Raw genomic sequence first — 11,195 nt, forward strand, 5'->3', positions numbered from 1 at the left:
TTGTTGAAAAAAGTCAAAGTGGCAGTAAGCAGTAGTCACCATGAATTTATCTCATTTCTTTTCTTTGTAAGCCCCACCCACTGATTCTGATTGCATGTATTGTCAGGAGGTATGGTAAATGAAATAAAAAAAGGTATTTTACTAATTCAAAGAGTAAAACGAGGAATGGATGATAAGTTGGGTTAACTAAGGCAGAAATGCTAATGTTAGCTTGGCTCCTGAACATTTTTATAGCAGCATTAGCACTTAGCAAAGCAAGCATAATTCAATCATCAGAAGATATGGACAGAAAAAAGAAGATGATAGAGGAATAGTGCAGCCTGATATGCAGTATATGGAATTGACTTCTAGTCTAGTCTAGTCCAGAATGTAGAATTCCACATTTTACACTAGAAGATTGCTTCCCCAATCTGGATCACTAATACTTATGTTATCATACTTCTATAAATTACATTACCAGTTAAACCGCCTGAGATTTTGTAGCGTAGCCCACCAGTTTTGAGACAAGCTTCATATATGTTACCTCATTATGTCCGGCTTGATCTGGAATGGTGTGCTATGACTTTTGGTGTTCATGACTTTTTTAGTATTTTAAATATTAATAATTTAGTGCAAATTTTCCCGCGCTTATCTGCCGCACAGTTTTGACACAAGGGTTATATATGTTATATCATTTTGTGCGGCTGGATCTGGACTAGCATGCTATGACTTTTGGTGTTTATGACTTTTATAGTTTTTTAAATATTTAGATTTTAGTGCAAATTTAGGCTAATTTCTAGGCCCATGAGAAAGATTTATCTTTTTGCCCCATAGAAACAGACTTCATGTGTGGTGTGTTGGCTCTCTCTAGTGGTATACTGGGAGTAGTACGGCCGAAAGGGTGTATGCTTGGTGGAAAACACCATATCCCACAATTCATAGCATGCCTCTACAGAGTCAAACAATGGCGGCCACCACTTCATTTTATATGTCTTTTATTCGTGTTTCTAGGTCACAAAATAAACTTTTAAGACATTTTCAGGTGAGAATGTAGGTGCGTAAACTTCAAATATCTGCTCGTTTTATCAAGACATCCCATATTAGCAACAGTTCTCTTACGTGTAGCTAGCCGTGCTAGCTCGCTAGTCGTGCTAGCTCGCTAAAAAGCATCCGGGCTTGGCTTACAGAAACGCGGCTCTAACTCCTTTCACCCCCCGATCGCTCGCAAACAGTCTGTGTCTCAGCTGGGCCGATGATGCTGGTCGATGTGGAAAAAATAACTGAGTTGTTTGGTGGTGGCTAACGCAGAGCTACGACAGAAGGCAGCTATCCACCGGTGTGTGACAGAAAGGACATGCGGGGGAAAGAGACATACGAGGCGGCGGTGGCTAACACGGAGCTCAAAAAGAGGCGAGGTTGGAGCGTCAGGTTAACTGAATTTCAGGTAAGAAGTTATGAACTGCACTCTATTTGGGTCAGATATAAACCGAGTTTAGGTGTAGTTTATTTTCGTTGTGCTGACTTTTTACAATCACTTACAATAACTCGTACTGCGTGGTAGCTAGCACGACGGAGTTTCTATACAGCTGGGTGCGCGCTAAGTTACTGATGTTGAACTTTATGACAGCCTCCCCTGTCATTCTCTCGCCTGTTGAAACTTCAGTCATGAAACTGATCAATGACCATGACAGCTGGTAACTGTGCAGGGGCGGATCTAGCAAAGCTTTTGCCAGGGGGCCAGGTAGGGCGTTAACATGGAAAGGTGGACACAAAGATATACTTTTCTTTCTTACTCTCATATAAAATATCTAGCTTTTATTAAATAGTTATCTGAATCTTACAACCAAAGTTTGTATAATAATACACAAGATTGGCTGTACTCCATTGTTAATCATTCAGAACACTGTGTAAAAATAACAAAAAACAAAAAGTGAATGCAAAAGTGCATAAATATTTATTTTACGTGTTTGATGTGTGTGGCGGGGCGTGGTCTGCAGTGCCGCTGCAGGGGACAAAATTGGGCAGATTTAAAAAGATACTCCTATTTTAAATACTTTCAGTACATTTTTAAAATGGTATTGTCTTTAAATAAGAATGATAATAAAAATGTCAACATGAAGTGCAGTTTTTCTTCTTTAAAAAAAACTAAGGCAGAAACATAGAAGGTTATTTGACCAGCTTCACCTTTAAACTCTGAGTAACCTTAGCCAACATTATTTTATACATTAGGCTAAAACAGTGTGTTCATCAAACATTTTAATGCAAGAACAAAAAACCCATTCACTATACCTCCATGCTTATTTACTGTCTGTCTCTTTCAACCAGTTAATTAGGCAAACTAGCCTGTTCACATTTTCAGAGCAGCTCTCTGTTTTTTTCACTATGTGACCTGCAAGTGAGAACAGTCTGTCACGTGGGACAGAAGTGGTAGGACTTATCAAATACTTGCAGGCCAAGACAGACAGCTGTGGATGGGTCCCTGCTCGACTGGGCACAAGTGCAGTGGGCAGTCTGACTCGCTGATGGTGGATTCTGCTCTGTACAAACTCAGGGCCCTGTTACACAGGGCTTCCTAATCTGAATCTGTAGCACATTTTCTAACCCCCTAACTTCTCCCATTGATAGTGGTCTACAGTCCAGAGCAATCCATTTTGCATCAGAATTTGTAAGACTGTCCGATGCTGAGTTGTTAATTTTGGTCCTGAAGCCAGTCATTTCATCAAGTTTGGGCTGCTGATCTGGGACTGCTAGCGCTAACAGCTCCTACAGTTTCTGTGCTCACTGCAACATATTTTGCATTTAGATATTAGATATTTTGCACAGTTTGCACTAAACCACACTTTTATCAAGGCTTCCATCGGGTACTCTTTAGAAATAAAATTTGCCTCTGATCAGTCCTAGAAACGGGCTTTCTTCTGATTCTTCCATTTTTGTAGCATCTGTGTAGTCGGTATACTGTACATAGACAAAAAGTTGTTCTTTGCTTCGAATGCAAAGTGTGATTAAATGGGTAAAAAAATTTTAACTTGCTATTTTTTTCAAATTAATTAATTCCAATTAACCCATTAAATTCCCAGCTCTAAATGTTATTGATTTGTGTAGGAAGTGATTATATTATCATTTTTCTATCGAGCAGAGGAAAGTATAACAACTTTCAACAACTTGTTTGACCAGGATATGTCTTTTGACATGAATATTAAATAAATATTAAGCAGTGTCTTCTTTCAGTTATCCAACATTGTCAAAATTAAGAATCTCAGAGTGATGCTATAAAAGGAGTTCATGCATTTATTATCTTTATTATCAGTATTTCCTAAAATTTCGCTTACAAGCCTTTGGATCCACAATGCTGCAGATGACAGAGACTAGAATGGGAGTGCAAATTTCTTTTGTATTAGCTTCTCTTCATTAGCCCCAGAAATGAATTTAAAGTCCTGCTACTCATACATTGGAGCAGCTGTAGGTGAGGGGGTAGATTAGGCCATCTGCTGATGAGAAGGTTGGTGGTTTGATCCCTGGCTGTCTGCAAGCCAAAGATATTGAACCCCAAGTTGCTCTCTGATGCATTCATTGGGGTGTGAATGTTAGATGGGGAAAAAAGTGGTTGTTTGAAACGGTGAATGACACATGCTTTATGGAGCATGTTCAATGCTTCAGTAGAGTAGAAAAGCTCTCTAGAACAGTCTATTAACCATATACCAAATCTTTAATAATCAAGTGCTATCATATATTAAATGTCCTTAGGTACAGGTTAGTCTGATACTGAAAGAATGATGAGACACAGATATACCAAAGAAGTGCACAGAACATCCAGGATCCTCAAACACATTAGTATTAACGAAGACTGACAACAAGCAGTACTAAAGACTACATGAATGCTGATTTATACATGGTTCTCCACCACAAAAAGTGGTTTAGAACATGAAACTCCTGGGCTAAAAATTAGGCATCTGAGACAGACTGACTTACATAAAACTGATGGTGACAACATTATGACTGTGAATTATTCTAAAAGGTCTACTCAAGGGTGGTCCTGGCCTGTTTGGTGCCCTGGGCGAACAATCCCTCTTCCGCCGCCGCCCCTGTCCCCCATCCCTGACACACACACACGTACTCACACAGACACAAGACATATTAAGGATTGTACATTAACATATGTTATTATGAAAACTGTTGTTGTAACTGTATTGAATTTAACCAAATATATATTTTTTATAGTGAGAGAGAGAGAGTACACAAATGGCTAACAAAAAAAGACAAACCTGTATCTTTTGCTTGTTTCTCCTCTCAGAGGGCCTCCACCACTTTTCACGTATATGTGTGTGATAGAATTGAGAAAACACATCGGTGAAATTATATGTCTATGTCATAGTGTTTTCAGTTTTTGTGTTTTTTGTAGGGCTGTCAATGTTAACATGTTAACGATGTCATCATGATTACCGGAATTGAAGTTTTAACACAATCAACCCATCTGGAGTGCAGAATGGTTTGGTTTGGTTTTCTTTGGTTTGTCAATGCATTTCAAGCAGTTTGTCCAGAGACATTTCAGGGATTCATTCTGGACTCCAGATGGATTAATTGCTTTAAAGTTTTATTCATGTTAATCATGATGACAGCGTAAAACGCTGACAGCCCAAGTTTGTTTGTTTGTTTTTATTTTGTTTTTATTTTGCGAGCTGGCTTACCCTAACCCTCCAGCCAGCCAGTGAATCCCCCGTCCCTCCGCTCTCCTCATTTTGTGGCAAAAAGCAGCAGGGTGCCTTTACTACTCACAAATGAGCAATAGGAAACCGATCGGTGCCCATGAAATCCCCAAAATGCGCTGGCATGATCTCAGGGCAGCATGGGTGCAAGCACGGTTTTTTTTTTGTGTCACCCATATCAAAAACTGCTACTGCAGCTACTAAATTCCATGGGTTTACTGGGAATCATATCAACAGTTTAATTGTTTAGACCGAACATTCAGGAATGTACAGAAACCAACAGGTTTCACAAAACATCCTCGTTCTTATCTGACACATCTTTCAGTTTGCAGAGAACAAACTGTAAAAATAAAAGAGAAACTTGGCAGAGGGAACAACTTATTCTGAAAGAGAAAACAAAAAGACAAAGGTGAGTTATAATACAATCCAGTCTTATTGACAGGGCTGCCATTTTCTTCAGGCATTTCTGATCTTTATATCTTCAATTTAACTGTAGTTTCCACTTTGTCACATAGCCGACAGTCATGTGATCAGTTTGAAAAACAAAAAACAGGTTTGGTGATAACTTTGCTCCAGTTACCCATGATGCACTGCTGTGTATTCTTCACTCTTTCTTTGTGTCATGTGCAAACAAAATCAGTAACATGACTGGTAGGTAGCAAATTCTTAAATGTATCCTTAATATATTCTCATGATGAAAATTAAGAGAGAATAACCTGTAGGTAGTGTCACTGTCTGCCGTGAATTTCTGTGTAAACAGGGTGAATCACATAACCCCTGTTAGACTGGCTCCAAATTCAAATTCATTGTTAAAATATTTTAGAGTCATAAAAGTAATCTAACTCTAATGTTTTGCAATTTAGTTACAGTAACATGTTAAAAGAAACCTAGGATTTAAAGCTTACCTGCTTTTATTCATTTTTATATATTTTGAAACAGTTTCTGTAAGGGCCAGACTGGGAAGTGAAAATCACATGAGGGCCAGATGTATGGACATTTGTCAAAAGAAGTCCATCAGGCCACAAAAAATATTATTAGTCTTTATAAGATTTAGTAAATAAAAAAAGTGCATTCTGACTACAATTCTCTGAGAGTGCCACCACACAGTCACGTCACCTGTTTCACAAGCCTGAATGTGACAAGCAGCTGGTAGCACAGCACATTTAATTGGAAATAATGCAACTTAATAAAAACAGGGTAATGAATCTTACTAATAATAATGTGCACATATTACCTCAGTGTGTTTAACTCAGTTTTATAACTCAGTGTCAGTGTAGAAAGTTTTGATCACAAAGCAAAGGAAAAAATCGTTTATGTGTAGTTGCACATAATGTGAAACTTGCCTTTACAGTTCCATCACTATGATATTTGCTCAAAAAACATATTAAGCAAATCTGTGTCTTTTCAGTTCAGTGACTTTCTGAAGCCTTCCTTTATAAAACTCCACTTGATGGCTGGAATCAAACATCAGAATGACAATAATGGTTATTGTGTATTGTCTGTAGAAATAACTGTACATGAAGAGGCTATATGAGACATATTTTTAATTAAAGTATGACAGTAAACAATGTCTGACTCATAATTTCCACACTGGCAAAAAGCCCTTAGTGAAACAGACAACCTGTCTTCACAAATCTTCTCTGATTTGACTTTAACATTTGAAATTTCGACTTCTTTAAATTCTTTTTTATTCTTTAATGTCCAAGACCAGTTTGGATTATTATTAATAATAATAGCAATAATAATAATAATAATAATGGATTGCATTTATATAGCACTTTGCCAAGTTTCTCTATATCTCTGATTGTTCAAAGGGAAAAATGGGACTTGGAAGAAAGAAGAAGACAGTCATCAGACCGTCCCCTGTGACTCATAAAAATATCTTTCAGTTTCTGCGTGCTTAGAAAAGAGTCTCTGATTCCAAAGCATTGGTGATCAAACTGAGAATACTGGCATTGTCTTTTGAGCAAATATGCAGCTGAGTGTCTTGCCCAGTTACAGCACCCAGAGTCCAGGTGCTAAACTGACCTGCCTGCAGTTCAGAATGTGAGCCCTTTGATAGACTGAGAACATCAGACACATCATGAAACAAATAAATATAATAAAGATCCAGGACTACTGAGCAGCTACATCTGTCAGGAAATACTGTGTTGCATGCAGTGTAGATCCCAACTGCAGGAATCTGAGATAAAATTTTTTTACTAAAATATGCAGCTTTATTGCTGTATTTAGAAGCTTAATCATACACAATCTCAGGCAACGAAGAAAAATAAGGCCTAAGAACTAAGAAACTGGGAATCTTTCGGGTGAACCAGTTTTTGTCTGAGTGTGTTGCTGGGTCTGAAATGCACTGGGATGTCGTGCTTGGAGAAGTTTCTTTGATACACTGGCTACATATGGGATGACAATGTTATTGCATCTGTGCCTTCTTATCCTCCAGAGGATAAGAAGGCACAGATAAGAAGATCAGACACCAGCTAGAAAAAGAAACCACACATCCTGCGCAATCTGACCTCAGGAAATCACATGACAGGGTGGGGCTAGATTTCACAATGAACTCACCCGAAACCCTGGCTGATTGTGACCCACACCCATCAGAATCAGAATCGTGTTTATTGGCCAAGTATATGTGCAGACAAATACAAGGAATTTGGTTCCGGTAGATGGTGGCTCTCGAGCACAGCAATGTAAATCACACACACACACACACACACACACCCACACCCACACACACACACACACACACACACACGTATCTATATATACATTACACATGCATACACATACATACACAAAGCTGTGTAAACCAACTATAAATAACTAATCTAAACGTATATACATAAAATACAGAAATGAAATGAGGTGGAATGAATACCACAGAATGTACATAAGGTGCAGTTGCAGTCTGGCAGTGGGAGCAGTGTGACAGGTCAACTGTTTAGAAGGGAGATGGCGAGGGGAAAGAAACTGTTCCTGTGTTGGGTGGTCCTGGTCTGCAGGCTTCTGTATCGTCTGCCAGAGGGCAGCAGATCAAAAAGTCTGTTTCCAGGGTGTGAGTGGTCTGTGATGATTTTCCCTGCCCGTTTCCTGGTTCTTGAGAGGTACAGATTCTGGATGGAGGGCAGGGGGGCGCCGATGATCCTTTCTGCTGCCCGTACAGTCCGCTGCAGTCTGCTCCTGTCCTGTTTAGTGGCTGCACCATACCAGACTGTGATGGAGGAGCACAGGACAGACTCAATGACTGCAGTGTAGAACTGGATCAGCAGCTCCTGTGGAAGACTGTACTTCCCCAGTTGTCTCAGGAAGTACATCCTCTGCTGGGTCTTTTTGAGGATGGAGTTGATGTTGGTCTCCCACTTCAGCTCCTGGGAGATGGTGGTACCCAGGAACTTGAAGATCTCCACAGTCGACACAGGGCTGTCTGATATGATGAGGGGGGGCAGAGTTGAGGGATGTCTCCTGAAGTCCACTGTCATCTCTACAGTTTTAAGAGTGTTCAGCTCCAGATTGTGCTGACTGCACCAGAGTACCAGCCTCTCAACTTCCTGCCGGTATGCAGACTCATCACCATCCTGAATGAGGCCAATGACGGTGGTGTCATCTGCAAACTTTAGGAGTTTTACAGCTGAGTTCTTGGAGGTGCAGTCATTAGTGTAGAGGGAGAACAGTAGTGGTGAGAGGACACATCCTTGAGGGGCACCAATACTGAGGGACCGAGTTTCAGAGGTGATCTCCCCCAGCCTCACTTGTTGCTTTCGGTCTGTCAAGAAGCTGGTGATCCACTGACAGGTAGCTGGAGACACGCTGAGCTGGAAGAGTTTGGAAGAGAGAAGTTCAGGCACGATGGTGTTAAAAGCCGAACTAAAGTCCACAAACAGGATCCTGGCATAAGTTCCCGGGCAGTCGAGGTGTTGCAGGATGTAATGCAGCCCCATATTCACTGCATCATCCACCGACCTGTTTGCCCGGTAGGCAAACTGCAGAGGGTCCAGCTGGTGGCCTGTAATGTCCTTCAGATGGTCTAACACCAGTTGTTCAAAGGATTTCATGACCACAGACGTCAAGGCAACAGGTCTGTAGTCATTCAGTCCTGTGATGGTGGGTTTCTTGGGAACAGGGATGATGGTGGAGCGTTTGAAGCAAGAGGGAACTTCACACAGTTCCAGGGATCTGTTGAAGATGCAAGTAAAGATGGGAGCCAGCTGTTCAGCACAGGTCTTGAGGCAGGAGGGTGAGACACCGTCTGGTCCGGTCCCATCTTCACACCTTGGCTCATGTGATTAGGTAGAGGATCATCAGGGGGTCCTTTTGTCCCTTTTTGGGGCGATACACCCACGGGGTTTAAATCTGGGACTCTCCACCACTTTACCTTAAACTGAAGAAGCTTCTCAGATGAGATGTGAAACATCTTCAGGCAACATAAAGAAGTCCAGACGCTTTTCTTTCCAAGCTCCTTAGAAATCTCTGAGGCATTTAAACGGTGTTCTCTGGAGTTCAGCCAGGAGCAGGTGGAAACACTTGTCGCTGAAAATGCCTCGCTACGGGAGCCGGTCAAATCTCTCAACGAAAATGTGACCCAGCTAAACATAGAAAATAATAAAGTAAAAGAGACTGTCCATAGCATAAGAGATAACTGTGTGTTTTCTGGAATTCCATGCGATCGTGGCTTAAGAGTTGGTAGTTTCTCTTATAATTGGAAGGTTGCCGGTTCGAGCCCTGGCTCCGACAGGCTCGGTTGTTGTGTCCTTGGGCAAGACACTTCAACTCAATTTTCTTTATATAGCGCCAAATCACAACAAAAGTTACCTCAAGGCGCTTCATAGATACAGAGAAACACCCAACAATCATATGACCCCCTATGAGCAAGCACTTTGGCAACAGTGGGAAGGAAAACCTCCCTTTTAACAGGAAGAAACCTCCGGCAGAACAAGGCTCAGGGAGGGGCGGGGTCATCTGCTGCGACCGGTTGGGGTGAGAGAAGGAAGACAGGATAAAAGACATGCTGTGGAAGAGAGGCAGAGATTAATAACAGATATGATTCAATGCAGAGAGGTCTATTAACACATAGTGAGTGAGAAAGGTGACTGGAAAGGAAAAACTCAGTGCATCATGGGAATCCGCAGCAGCCTACGTCTATTGTAGCATAACTAAGGGAGGATTCAGGGTCACTTTGGGGTCCTTAGGGACTAAGTAAAGTGCTATACAAGTACAGGCCAATTTATTCCAGAATCTGCTGGAAACAACGGTGATAGCCTTCGTTAAAACCCACTTGAAGCTGCCAGAGGAAACCGTGAAGAACATCACCTTTGAAAGAGTGCATCGTGTGGGGGCCATAAGGTCAGCGGTCAGGAGACCACATCCAATTGTGGCCAAATTCAGCCACTTCAAACAGAAGGAAGAGGTGAAGAGTCGCGGCAGGGAGCTGAAAGAAACGGACTTCAACATGAATGACTAGTTCCGCAACATAGTCCAACATAACGACCAGTTATGACCATAACGACCAGTCCAACACAGTTTCTTCCAGAAAGGCTCCCGTGCTGTCATTGCAGTGAACCGGCTCTACGTGGATGGATAGCTCTACCGCGACCCCGGCACCACTCCGTGGTTATATTGACTGCACTCCAGATAAGAATCCACTACAGTCTATTCTTATCCACTCACACTTTCTTGCATTAACATGTGTTTAACCTAGCAATATCAGTATGATGTCATAGCAGGGGCGATCATGGCTCAAGTGTTGGGAAGAGACTGTCATCGATCTACAAGTTCATAGCATAAGATAACTGTGTGTTTTCTGGTATTCCATGCGAGCTACAATGTAGCTTGCCATCACCAGTGTGTGAATGTGTGTGTGAATGGGTGGATGACTGGATGTGTAAAGCACTTTGGGGTCCTTAGGGACCAAGTAAAGCGCTATACAAATACAGGCCATTTACTATTTTACCATATAACATGTCACCCTTATTTTTATTTCCGATCACCTTAAATCTTCACTCAAAGACAAGTATCTTTTACAGTGTATTTATATGTATAAGAGACAAAAATTGTTCTTTCATTATGTTGACATTACTAAATTTGGCTCAATGCTTACGTATATGTGTAACCACAAAATTTACGAGCTGTGATAACTTCTTCTGATAAAATGAAGAGTAGACTGATATATTAAATATTACTTTATTGGGTGAGAACATCAGACCATGTCATAACTGCTTTAAGTCATACAGAATAGATATCAAAGCCTTAAACAGACTGATTCTGCTAAATGGGTCAAACTGGGCAGAAAGTATACAAACACATAACATCCTTATAGAATATCACCGGCTGAGTGAACGCTGGGGCGTCTGGGTGCCGCTGCTCACCGATTTGTTCTCGTTGTTTTGTTTCTACTTGTTTTAAAGTTATTGACAACAACTTGAATCAAGTATTTAAAGCGTATTTAAAGTGTAATCCTGCTTTGACTTGCTCTCGCAATTTTGCGGGTTTTTACTGCTTGCACTTCAGCTGCCTCTCAGT

Source organism: Pelmatolapia mariae, linkage group LG23, assembly GCF_036321145.2.
Source record: "Pelmatolapia mariae isolate MD_Pm_ZW linkage group LG23, Pm_UMD_F_2, whole genome shotgun sequence".
In the NCBI taxonomy this organism is placed as follows: Eukaryota; Metazoa; Chordata; class Actinopteri; order Cichliformes; family Cichlidae; genus Pelmatolapia; species Pelmatolapia mariae.